The sequence below is a fragment of the Pipistrellus kuhlii genome, unplaced genomic scaffold (genome assembly GCF_014108245.1).
Source record: "Pipistrellus kuhlii isolate mPipKuh1 unplaced genomic scaffold, mPipKuh1.p scaffold_m20_p_4, whole genome shotgun sequence".
Taxonomy (NCBI): Eukaryota; Metazoa; Chordata; class Mammalia; order Chiroptera; family Vespertilionidae; genus Pipistrellus; species Pipistrellus kuhlii.
Genome location: NW_023425540.1, coordinates 33,307,087 through 33,319,505, shown reverse-complemented (window position 1 = coordinate 33,319,505; position 12,419 = coordinate 33,307,087).

Below are 12,419 nucleotides of genomic sequence, written 5' to 3'. Positions count from 1 at the left end.
TTTCTCATACCCTCTGCCTTTGGATGCTATTTTCTCTAAGCCATGTTTATGCTGCCAAATTATAGTTTGGAGAAACTTCTCCCTGATGGAGTAGGGGAGAAAAACAGGAAATGAGCAGTGATGCTTGCCCTGTCATCTCCCCGCATTACATCACCTGCTCCTGGCCTTTATTTCTTCATTGTTTTGATCCCTGTGTGGCTTAGTGAAAGCCCTTGTTTTTGCCCTGAGCATTTTCCATGAGCCTCAGCTTATTCTGTGACCTCACTTTTCTGGCATGATTCCTTCAGGTTTGGGTCTTTGTGTGTGTGTGTGTGTGTGTGTGTGTGTGTGTGTGTGTGTCTGACTATATGTCCACTTATTTTTTCAACAGAATAATATTATATCACTAACATTTTATTTAGCAGCCTCTTCCATCCCTCCTGAGGCATATTCCCCCTCGGAGCCTCCGGCTCTGAGATCTTACCTCTGTTTTTCTGGCTTTAGTCCTGATCCTACGTCAGCCCAGACCATACACTGGCAGTGCAGGTCTAGAGATGCAAAGAACCATAGAGCACGGCTCATAAAAGAAACCCCAGCCAAAATTGGTTGTGAGACTTAAAAATAAGAACAAGCAAACAAACAAAAACAAAAAGGAAAATAAGAGCAATAAGGAAAAGTAAGGCACTTTTCCTGATCACCTGGATGTCTGTGGGAAATGCAGATTCTTGGCCTCACCCCAGACCTCCTGAGTCTCTGAGGTGGAAGCCAAGGCATTCATTTTTAGACAGTTTCATCAGATATTTCTTATGTAGAGCAAAGTTTGACAATCACTTCACTAGAGGCCAGAGAAAGGAGAACTGAATGAGCTTTGGTAACTGGGATCAATTGGAAAATCAAAGCCCACACAATTCTTTGTACTACTACATCACAATGAGTTGAAACCTCCTAATTGCAAAGGTTCTTTCAGCATGGATCATAAAAAAAGTTTAACACTGGTAGAAACAAGATTCTAACTAAAATATTAAGGGAGAAAGTTTTAGGACTCAATTATAGAACTAGAATTTCATGCTGATATTAGAATAGTCATTCTTGCATTGTCTTCTTAAATCAACCCCATTAGGTAGAACAATAACTCAACATGCGCCCACTGTGATAAATATTGGGTACTGAACAGTGGAACACAGGAGTTTTGAAGCCTTGAAGCTCTGCATTGGAATGCTGTGTCTACACTGAATAGCCAGTGACTTCATCCAAGTTGCTTAAGTATATCTGCAAAGTGGGGATAAGAATACTAACCTTGATTTTTGAAAAAGAAAACAATTAGTAAGCAATCCTATATAATAAAAGGCTAATGTGCAAATCAACCAAACAGCAGAATGTCTGGTCACTATGATGTGCACTGACCTCCAGAGGGCAGACGCTCAATGCAGGAGCTGCCCCCTGGTGGTCAGTACACTCCCACAGGGGGAGCGAAGTTCAGCCAGAAGCCAGGCTCATGCCTAGTGAGCACAACGGTGGTGGTGGGAGCAGGCCTAAGCTGTCAGTTGAACATCCCCCAAGGCTCTCAGACTGTAAGAGGGCACAGACTGGGCTGAAGGAACCCCCTGAGTGCATGAATTTTGTGCACTGGGCCTCTAGTATATCTATAAAGCACCTACATTCTTTTCTAATCTAAGGAGGATGTATGCCCACACTAACCTTTTTCTCAGTCCATGGAGAGTTCTTGAGGGACACTTCCCACCCAATTTAATGTAAATCAAAACTCTGAAAAAAGCCAAAAGCTCCAGGAAAAGAAAGACTGAATCTGTTGTAACTTGAATTCTAATTAAGGCTTGACTTCAATTAATTATTCATTACCTATTTACAGTTATTGTTGATATGGTCATAATTTCAAAGTGCATTTTCCCAAAAAGGATCTAAAAATTAGAAACTTTTTTGTTTTGCAGCGTATAACGAGAAAATGCTTTTGAAATATGAAGGCTATACAATTTTGGGATTGTCCTTTGTACAAATTCCTTTCTTTTAGTAACATTTTAATCTTTGTAACTACAGTGAGGGCTATCCTGGGAAATTATCTCTTTGATCACAGTGTTTGTTTTTTTAACTAACAATGTTGACCCATTGACACTTAGGGCTTTATTTATCCATCTACCCATCTATCTATGAGCTACATAGCACCTAATTTGACTTGATGAGTCACTGCCCCAAATTCCAATGACCCCTCCTGACAGATTGCCAGAACTTTTCTCAAATCTCTTCTGGGGAGGCCTTCCTACCTTTAGTGGACCCAATAGAGGCTTTGAATTGGTGATCACATCTTGTATTTACATAATGACTCCTTAGATCATAAGCCATTAGAAAGGGATTCAAAAACGTAACACTGTCAAGTCCTTCTATATGATAAACAAGTCCAGGATTGTACCTTGTTCAGCCTCTGTTGCTGGAGGGATAGCTATTGAAATGACATATAGTTAAGGAAGGTGCTGTCAGTCAGCCACTTTTATTAGCAGGTGAAGGAAGCAACCAGGCACACTGGAGAAAAGCAGAGCTGTCTCTAAACACTAATTAGTAAGATTTAGTACTTAAAGCTAGTACATGGAGAAAGGAAGGAAGGAAAGAACGACAGAGGGACAGAGGGAGGGAGGTTCTGACACCGAGGGGCCTGGTTACAATAGCAGCAAGGACCCCAGAGGAAGATGCAGGTTGGATTGCCGCTGGAGCAGACTCTCTCCTCAGCCTCGTCGGTTGAGGGTGACTGAGGTTCTGTGGCACACCGGAACTGGAGACTTATGTGAACATCCACTGTATGTCCTTTAAAGTTCTTGCAACTAACTGTGTGTGCCAAATTGTATCTGATTTCCAAGAATGATTTCAGTCATTCAGCCTTTCTTCATTTTCATGAATGCTTTTGAGTATGTTCAAATGGAGATGCATGGCGAAGTGACTCCTATTTGTTACCGTTAAGGCTCTAATGTCAAGAATAGTAAAATCCAGGCAATCAAAGCCTTCCCACACCCACCCTCAAAATTCAAAATTCTCTTTTAAGGAAGCCTAATTCTCAAGATTCCTGGGTCTTTGAAAATAAAAAGCAGAAGTGCTCCATAAAACAAATAGGAGCTCCCATATGTTGATTTTGATTAATTGGATCCTCAAAAATCTTTCTATTGTAACACTTTCATTTCATTCAAGAATTTTAAATAGGAAATGGGAAGCAAGAAAGGAGTATTAGTTAAGGAAGGAAGTGATCAAGATAGCACTAGGCATTCAGAACTAGATGCTGTAACAAATAATACAGGATGGTTCAAACACCATAGAAGTTTATTTACCTCAGTTCAAAGAATAGGAGGGATTAGGGTCCTTCTCAGTTGGAGGTTGTTTTGCCTCCATCACCTAACTGTCACCTCAAGAACTCAGGCTAATGGGGCTCTGCCATCTTTATCATATAGTTTCCAAGGTCACTATAATCATCTCCATCCCAAGGGAAACAGCATGGAGGAATGTTTATGGGAGGTTTCTATGGGCCAGGCCTAGAAATTTCTAAGACCATTACAGAAAGTCAAAAGATGTTTGTATTTACTACGTAAGGTTAAGAGCTACCATTTACTGAACACTTAATGTGTTTCGGTGCCTGTGTTAAATGCACACCTTACCTTATTTAATCCTCGCATCAACCCTGATTTCGCAAACAAGGAGACTGAGACTGAGAGAGGATGAGTCATCTGTGCAAGGTCATAAACAATGACAGAGCTGGGGTTTGAACCCAGGCTGTCTGACCGATGGCCGTGCTCCCAACCATTTCATTGCATAACCATTACCACATCCCAAAAGGACCAAAATACACATTGTAATCTTCTGCAAAGTAAAGACAAGGTTCTTCTGTTTTTAACAGCAGGAGAAAAAAAAGAAAAAAGAAAAAAGAAAAAAAAGAAGAAGGAATGATCTTCAGGTTTTGAATATCCTCAAGTGAATAAACTTGAAATAGAAAATCAGGAAAGCCTTTGGCCAAATTTAGAAAGCCCTGGAACTCCTTGGATTCTGCCATTGAAACCTCACTGGAGCCTTTCTGGTTTATTTTTAGTTCTTACCGGGCACCACTTCCTGGATCAGTGAAGCAGGTTTAAACAGTCTTATGAGGGTTTTGGACATAAGTGAGATTTTAAAACAGTGTGAAAGAAATATAGCTAAACCATGGGACAAGAATGTCTAAAATAAATAAGAGAACAGCACTTAGCAGTAAGAGGACATATCTATCAAAGCCAGGTGGGCTTTGCTGTGGCTGGCCCTCCCGAAAGGTGAGGTCCTCCAGAAACCTTGTTTATTCCTGCAGACTGCTGACCTTGGCCTGAGACTGAGGGCCCTGTGATTGACCTTGCATCTTTTATTAAAAAGGACAATGCAGGTACCATGTGATTAAGTTTGTTTTATTAACTTTGTCCTTTTTTTGGTGGTTTTTTTTTTTTATCATCCATAAGAAATTTTTGCCTAACCCAAGTATATTTTTTATCTTTTCATCTATAACATTAGATCTGAGTTTGGTGTATAGTCTTTAGAGTTAACATTTTTATATGGAAAAGTTATGGGTAGATTCTTTTTGTTTTACATTGGATATACAATTTTTCCAGCATCATTTGTTAAAAAGACTGTACTGTATTGTCTTTGCAGTCCTGTTAAAAATCAGTTATCTATATATATTAAAGGCTAATATGCAAAGTGTTCCCTCGGGAGTTCGACCAGGAGTTCAATCCCTTGCTATGATGTGCAATGACCACCAGGGGGTGGTGCAGAACATGGCAGATGACCAGTGGCAGCAGCAGGGCACTGAGGGAATGAGGGAAGGAGGAGGCGGGGAGGCGGGGAGGCGAGGAGGCGGGGAAGAAGGGAGGCAAGGAACCTGATCAGCCCTGATCACCAGCCAGGTCTAGGGAGCCTACCCATGCACAATTTCATGCACTCAGCACCTAGTATCCTATATAATAGGAGACTAATATGCAAATAGACCACACAGAGGAACAATCAAAACTGAACAACCAGTCACTATGACATGTGTTCACCACCAGGGGGGCATATGAGGAACATGGCAAGCATTGGCCACAGTGGGATGGTGGAGCAGATGAGCAGGGCTGCCAGACCAAGGCAGGGCACCAGTTGTTGTCATATGGGTGAGCCTTTGGTAGTTACTAAAAATTCTTTGCTCTATCAACATGGTCCTGCCCAGCACTCACACCTGTGGTAGGCACCGCCCCACTCACACTTGCAGCTGTGATCACTCAGCACCATCAGTGGGTGCAAGCAGCAGCTGCCAGCCCTGAGGGCTTCTCCACCTTCCCCTGCTCCTGAGGGGTGATCAGGGCAGCAGCCATTACTCACACCCACTGACGGCGCCAGCTCCTCTTGCACCTGCTGCTGGTGCTGGCCCCAATTGCTTCACACCATCAGTGGGTGTGAGCAGGGCCAGCACCATCAGCACATGGGAGTGGCAGTGGCGAGAGCAGGGCAACTGGCAGACAGGGGACCAGGGGCCACAACGGGGGCATGGAGAATGGGCCGAGACCTGCCTCTGTGCCTAATGGAGCCTCACAGCCCACAGTTCCTTTCAAGGTGCACGAATTCTTTTTTTTTTTTTTTTTTTTTTTTTTTACGCATTAACATTTTATTATTAGGTACTATTGAACTAAAGTTACATTTGTCTGGAGAAGATTTAAACAATGCACATCTATTTCTTACATATAATTCCTTTAAAGGTGCACGAATTCTTGCACTGATATCCTAGTGTATATATAATTTGTAAAGATATGTGTGTGTACATTTAGAGTCTCTATCTGGTTCTATTGATCTATTCCATTATCACACATATCAATCACTATACCCTTATATTAAATCTAGAAATTAGTGTGAGTCCTCCAACTTTATTCTTTTTAAAAATTACTTTGCCTGTTCCAGTGCCTTTGCTTTTCTACATAAATTTTAGGGTCAGGTTGCTATTACACGATGAAATGTAACTAATGCAGTGCTTACACGCTGAGACAGGCAAGCTTCTTCTGTTAGGTCATCAGTGGCGGGAGCTGGAAAGTTTCAGAGAGCACTTTTGCTTGAGGGCCACTCCCAGAGATTCTGATGAAGCTGGTTTGAGCTGTGGCCCATATTATTATAGAATTTTTGGAAACCAATTAGATGATTTAATGTGCTGCAAAATTTGAGAACCACTGCAAAGGTAGTTTTTTCATGTTTCCCTTCTGTTTCAACTGTCACTGTTGGGGGGTGGGAGGCTGCCATTCTCAGATTCTCTCGTATATATCGCCTCACTTCTTACCCACTTCAGAGTCTTGGGTCGGTCTGGGTATGCACAATCCTTCCTTCCCCTGTGTATACCCACCCTTTACTAGTTTGTTCCAGTCAAAGAATATTGACAAACCCAGGCATTTTGAGTGTCCACAGATAGTGGTACTTAGAAAAGGGGTAAGTGGGTATCTATAATGCTGCACCTGGACAGCTGGGGAGGTTAGGATGTCATGCCTGTCAGGCGGAGGGGAATAACTGGAAATCTGGGGTCAGATATTACATTTTTGACCCATTAGTGACACATCCTGACACTTCAAAAAATTGCAAGAAAACATCAAATATTCTAACTTGTAAGTGTAACAATAGAAGGACATACAGTAAATAGTAGGTTTGCAAGGGTATCATTTTTGTAAAGTATATAACTGTCTGACCACTATGCTGTACACCTGCACTAATACAAAATAATATTGAATGTAAACTGTACAGTAATTGAAAAATAAGGTTAAAATAATAATAAAATAAATACTATCATTATCTCCCAGTAAACGCTGGGTCTGAAAATGTTTCAAAGAAAGCTATGGCCTCGCTTCTTCCCTTGATAAGTCACGTAATGATGGCCACTTCCACAGTGTTGTCCTTAAGGACATATGTCTGGGTGTGACACCAATCGTTGTTATTGTAACTAGCTGAGATGACTGGTGGCTGACTTGTTATGGTGGATAAATGTGTTTCTGGCTTGTCTTTGCAATATGTCACACAGGACACTGGGCAGAAATCTACCAGAGCAGTATGGCTATTACGTTAATGGTTTGGAACCTTGGGGCCCCCAAACCACAAGGGCACAATAACCTGACTTGGGGTAGACAATCTGGCCCTGGCTGGAAGCCAAGGGGACAGCTGACAAGGAGCATAGCTTGAATGTGTACAACTGGCTTCCCACTCCGCTCCATGCTCTGCTGACAGCCCGCCCCGGAAGACCAACCTCACTGCCAGTCTCCAGACACTGCTGCGATGTGAGTGGTCACCGCCTCCTCTCCCCGACCCAGCTGTGCGAGGGCTTAGACATTGATTTATTGCTTGTTTGCTGTTAAAATTGGCCTACATAAAAGGAAAGCAATTTTAGCAATACTTTGCTGTGAGAGATTTTATCTCTTCTTAACCCTTCCCTTGCACACACAAAAAAACCTTGCCATTAAGGCAGCAGTATACCTCCCTCCCCACAGAGCTAAACTGCTCTGTGTGCTACCCAAAGTGCCATCTATCAGAGGCAGAAAAGGGAACATGCATTAATAGAATAAGAATTCCCGGCTCTGCCATTTACTAGCTTCATGACCCGTGGAGCTAGTAAAGTGTCTGGCACATGTTAAGTGTGCAAAGAATAGGAGGCATTGTCATTGTTATTTACACATTTTAATCCAGAGCTATGATTGATCCAGATGCATATTCACAAACTGGTTACAGTCCAGCCAAATAGGAAAATTATTATCTCTGCCCCTATCTGTTCCCTCAAAGAGGTAGTCAACCCCAGGATTAGCTTCCCTCCTTAGCTACCTAGCCATGTTTTTCTACATATGGAAGTCACAAATCCCTGTTTGTTTTTAACAAGTACCTATGACATGGGCCTAGTGCTTTTGGAGAGGAAAAAACACCTAAAACTTGTGAGGCTAGTAGTGATTGCTTCCCCAAGCTCTCAGAAGAGACCCCAGCTCTGATAGATTCATTATTACAGTCTCATGAGAGATCTTGAAGCAGAGTCCTACCTGAATTCCTGACCCACAGAAACTATGAGATAATAAGTGTGTTGGTTAAGCTACTAAGTTTGTGGTAATATTACAAATAGAGCCACCTGTCTATAGTAATTTATTAATCTAGTTGGGGAAACATGGCATGCCTACTATATGCTAACCCACAGCAGGAGGTAGCATTTGACAAGTGGTAAAAAAAAAAAAAAAAATGTTTTATTCCCAAAGTGATCCAGGTTATCTACATATGAAAGTCTTACTATTTAATTATTACTAATGAACCCTCAAATATAGTATTGAGGGTTTAATTGTGTGAATTTAAATTCAAATTATTATTACATATTTTTTAAGCTTGATAGCAAGTAGGTATTGTGCTGTCTTTATTCATCCATTAAACATACAACATAAATAGATGCATTAAGGTAAGATTCAAACATCTGTACTTGTGTAGCCTTAGTTGGTTTGGTTCAGTGCATAGAGCATTGGCCTGTGGACTGAAGGGTCCCCAGTTTGATTCCTGCAGGCTCCATCCCCAATTGGGGGTGTGCAGGAGGCAGCCAATCAATGATTCTCTCTCATCATTGATGTTTCTATCTTTCTCTCCTTCTCCTTTTCCCTCTTAAATCAATAAAGACTTTTCTTAAATCTATGCCTGTGTAAATTTTACTATTACCATAGCATTGAATTTGCCTACCCACAATCTTGGTTAGCTAAATGATGATTGATTTTATTTGTTTTGACTCATCAACCATTTTTTGTCTAAACATATGCCTGGGTGGAGTCTGAGCCATGGTGCTATGGGGTCCATGCTGAGGAATGATGAGGTAAAAAAAACACCTCTAATTCTAAGCACTTAGCCTCGATTTGGGCAATGCACAGTGTGATAACTTACTTCCCACAATACTCTGCTAACTGTATTATGGAAATGATGGTAACTACTTCAAAGTGGCTTTGGTGCCATTCATTGTCAACTCACCTCGGTCAACCAGCTGTCTCACGGACTTGCCTTTTGTCCCAAGCCTTTGATGAAACTGGCATTTGTGTCAATAAACTTTAAGCCCATCTTGCTGAGATAATTATCTGGGTCACTCAAATTTCAGCTACCTTAAATAATTACAGGCTTTTAGCCTCAAATATAAAGTGATTAAAGAAGAAGGGACCTGGGGGTCTCCTTGCCAAAGTCAATTAGATGGAAATGCTGGCCCGTCTGGGCTCAGGCCTCTGATTTGAATGCACAAGCCTCTGGGCTATGTCAGGGCCTCGCAGAGAGTAAGTCACTCATAAAATACACATTTGTTTGGCTGAAGCATGATCTAATTTGCAAACACAATCATTTCATCATATCTGCTGGTGAGGGGAAACGCTGTCTCAGGGATACATCCTAAAGACTGCTTTGTGGTGCAACGGCCCCGAGCATCAGCAACCAGAGAGTAAGTCCACTCTCCCTAGGAACAGAGATTGTAGCAAAAGTCACAGTACAGATTTCAAAGCTATGCCCATCCAGAAGCTCCAGGCACACTTTATAGTCTCACTAGATTATTTTCCCCCATGGCTTCAAGGGATTGACTTTTGTTCCTTTCATATATTTATCTCTATATTCTTAAGGTAAGAAAACTCACTCATTACAAAAGACTCATATTCTCATTTTGGTCAAAAGCTTAAAATGTTCAGAGGGGGGAAAAAATCTTTGGAAACCAGGAAATCGTGACACTTCAATCCCTTTCCTCCCATGGACTAGAAAGACAAAGCCCTTTAGTAAGCACCCCACCCCCACTTCCATCTCCACCTGTCAGTGCTTAAAACTGGAGACTAATGGTAGGCAGGCTTCTCCTGCGGGTCGTAATTGCCTTTCCAACAGAGAAGCCATCTCCAAAGCAACCAAGATATAAGCTATGAATCCAAGCTGCAACTCCTCTATGTAAATTGCTTGCAATGAAATTGAAATTTCCTGAAAGAAAGATTCACTGGTTTGGTCTGTCAAATGCATTCCTATCGCAGATGCAGGGGTGTGCGCCGGTGATAGGAAACTGTCCACACTCCGTCCATTGTACACAGAGATAAGACCCAAGCGCTTTTCAATCTGATCTTAAATTTAAAAAGAAACCATGTCATTATTGATAATGTGATTCAATAATTCTGATTCATTATTTAAAGCAGCCCCACTGTCCACACCTGCCGACATTAGTCCCAAAATGGAATAATGATGTTTTATACACCCTCATCTCACATCAGCTTTTTTTTTCTTTTTTCTTTTCTCTTTTCTCTCACATTAGCTTTGCCACGTTTTTGTGCCATAGATTTTTGGTCTTTGGCATGCCTTGACTATTCACTATTAAATGTTCCCATAAATTTTCCTGTTTTGTCTTGTTTTGTTTCTTTAAGATATATATATATATATATATATATATATATATATATATATATATATATATGCCATAAACTCCTCTACCTCCAAAACAGGAGCCAGTGTCAGATAATGTTCTATTGTATGAAGCAACATTATTATTACTCAGTTAACAATTTACCTGCACAACCCTGCCGAGGGTATGAGATACGTGGACACATGGGGGCACAACATTTGTTAAGCACTTGGCACAGATTTCCCCGAACTACTCACACTTCATTGGGCCTACATCTGCCTCCATCAGACCCTCCCTCTCATGGGTTCACCTTACTTCCCCACCCTACACACTCCATACCTGAAGGCTCCCTCCAGCTCTTTATTTTTTTTAAATATATTTCATTGATTTTTTACAGAGAGGAAGGGAGAGAGATAGAGAACTAGAAACGTCGATGAGAGAGAAACATTGACCAGCTGCCTCTGGCACACTCCCTACCGGGGCTGTGCCTGCAACCAACATACATGCCCCTGACCAGAATTGAACCTGGGACCTTTCAGTCTGCAGACCGACGCTCTACCACTGAGCCAAACCGGTTTCGGCTCCCTCCAGCTCTTTATGAAAATCAAAGAATAGAGAAAAAAACATAAGGAACCCACTCTGGGGCAGAGCAATATTCATTTGCCCCATCTTTCATTACAATCCAGCCCCTGGTTTTCAGCTGGGCACGTGGCTGCCCGGAAAATAGTTAGATATGACGTAGGCCTATTTCCAGCCAATGGTATATAAATAGAACTTATTTTTGGAAATGTTTGGAAAATTCCATTAAAATGTATCTGGCCTAGGCCCTTTGCCCTCTTTCTTCTTTGTCCTTTTCTGCATCCTGCTGTTGGATGGAGATGGCTAGAATGCCAGCCACCATTGTGATCCAAGAAGTTGAGAGCCATACTCCAAAGGAGTGGCAGAGAACTCTATGGAACAAAGCCACCATACTAGCCCTGGACGCTCTGTCTCCAGATCTGAGTGTAAGGAGAGACACAGGGAAGCCACAATTACTTGGGGTGCCTGTTACTTACAATGGGATTTGATGCTAACTGTAGGCACTCTGATTTTCATTAGCACCAGGAGTTGATTTATGTTTGTATCTGCATTCAGATCATGAATTTTTTTAAGCACCTGGTAAGATCCCAGGCTTGACAAATGTTTGCAAACTAATTGAAAGAACAGCCCCACTAGTAAAGAAAAATCCCATTTATTCATTTATTTAATGCCAGAAATACCAGAATTTTAACAAATGAAAACAAACAAAAAAGCATGCCTTATTCTTAGTAAGTGACTTGCTTTGGAATATAGAATCAAGGTTCAGAAGTTTGCTCACCGACTGTTAGATTTCATTTTCTGGGACTCAATTTGCTCTTCTGTGAAATGGGCCCCTTACCCCAGCAGACTGGGCAGTGGGGAGACAGCAGGGCAAGAGGAAAGCCCAGTGTGCCTCTAGCCCTGCATCCCCTGCTTCATCCACGCTGTTCTGCATCCAGAATCCCACGTAAGATTTTGTGTTATAAAAGAGCTTCACTAAGGAAATGAGAATTTTAAAATTCACTGGGCCAGATAATTTGTACGATCCCTTCCCGTTGAAATATTTTATGATCAGAAGGACTCCCACAAGGCCAGCATAGGGAAGACAGTAGCACTGCTGTGTGCTGAGTCACGTTGGGAGTGGTATTGCCTGAATGTGCGGTCAAGAGCGAAGCCTGGGTCACGCAAGGCAGAATCAGGATGTGAAGGTATCAGACACGGCTGGACTGCAACAGTGCAGTTTGGTGCCAGTTTCACAAGTACTACAGGTTAGAGAATGACCCGGGAACAGTTCCAGCAGCTCCACCCAGATTTGAAATGGACACAGTCCGGGGAGCCAGGAGACTCTGTCCGGGTCTCAGCTCCACTCCTGCATCCAGCCATTCTCTCTCCCCAGCTCAGTCCCTTCTTCTGTGAATGAGCAAGGGGATCTAGGTCATCGTGAGAACATGTTCAGCTCTGAGACGCCAGGGTTTAGTGTGTAAATGTGTGAAGGGTTGGG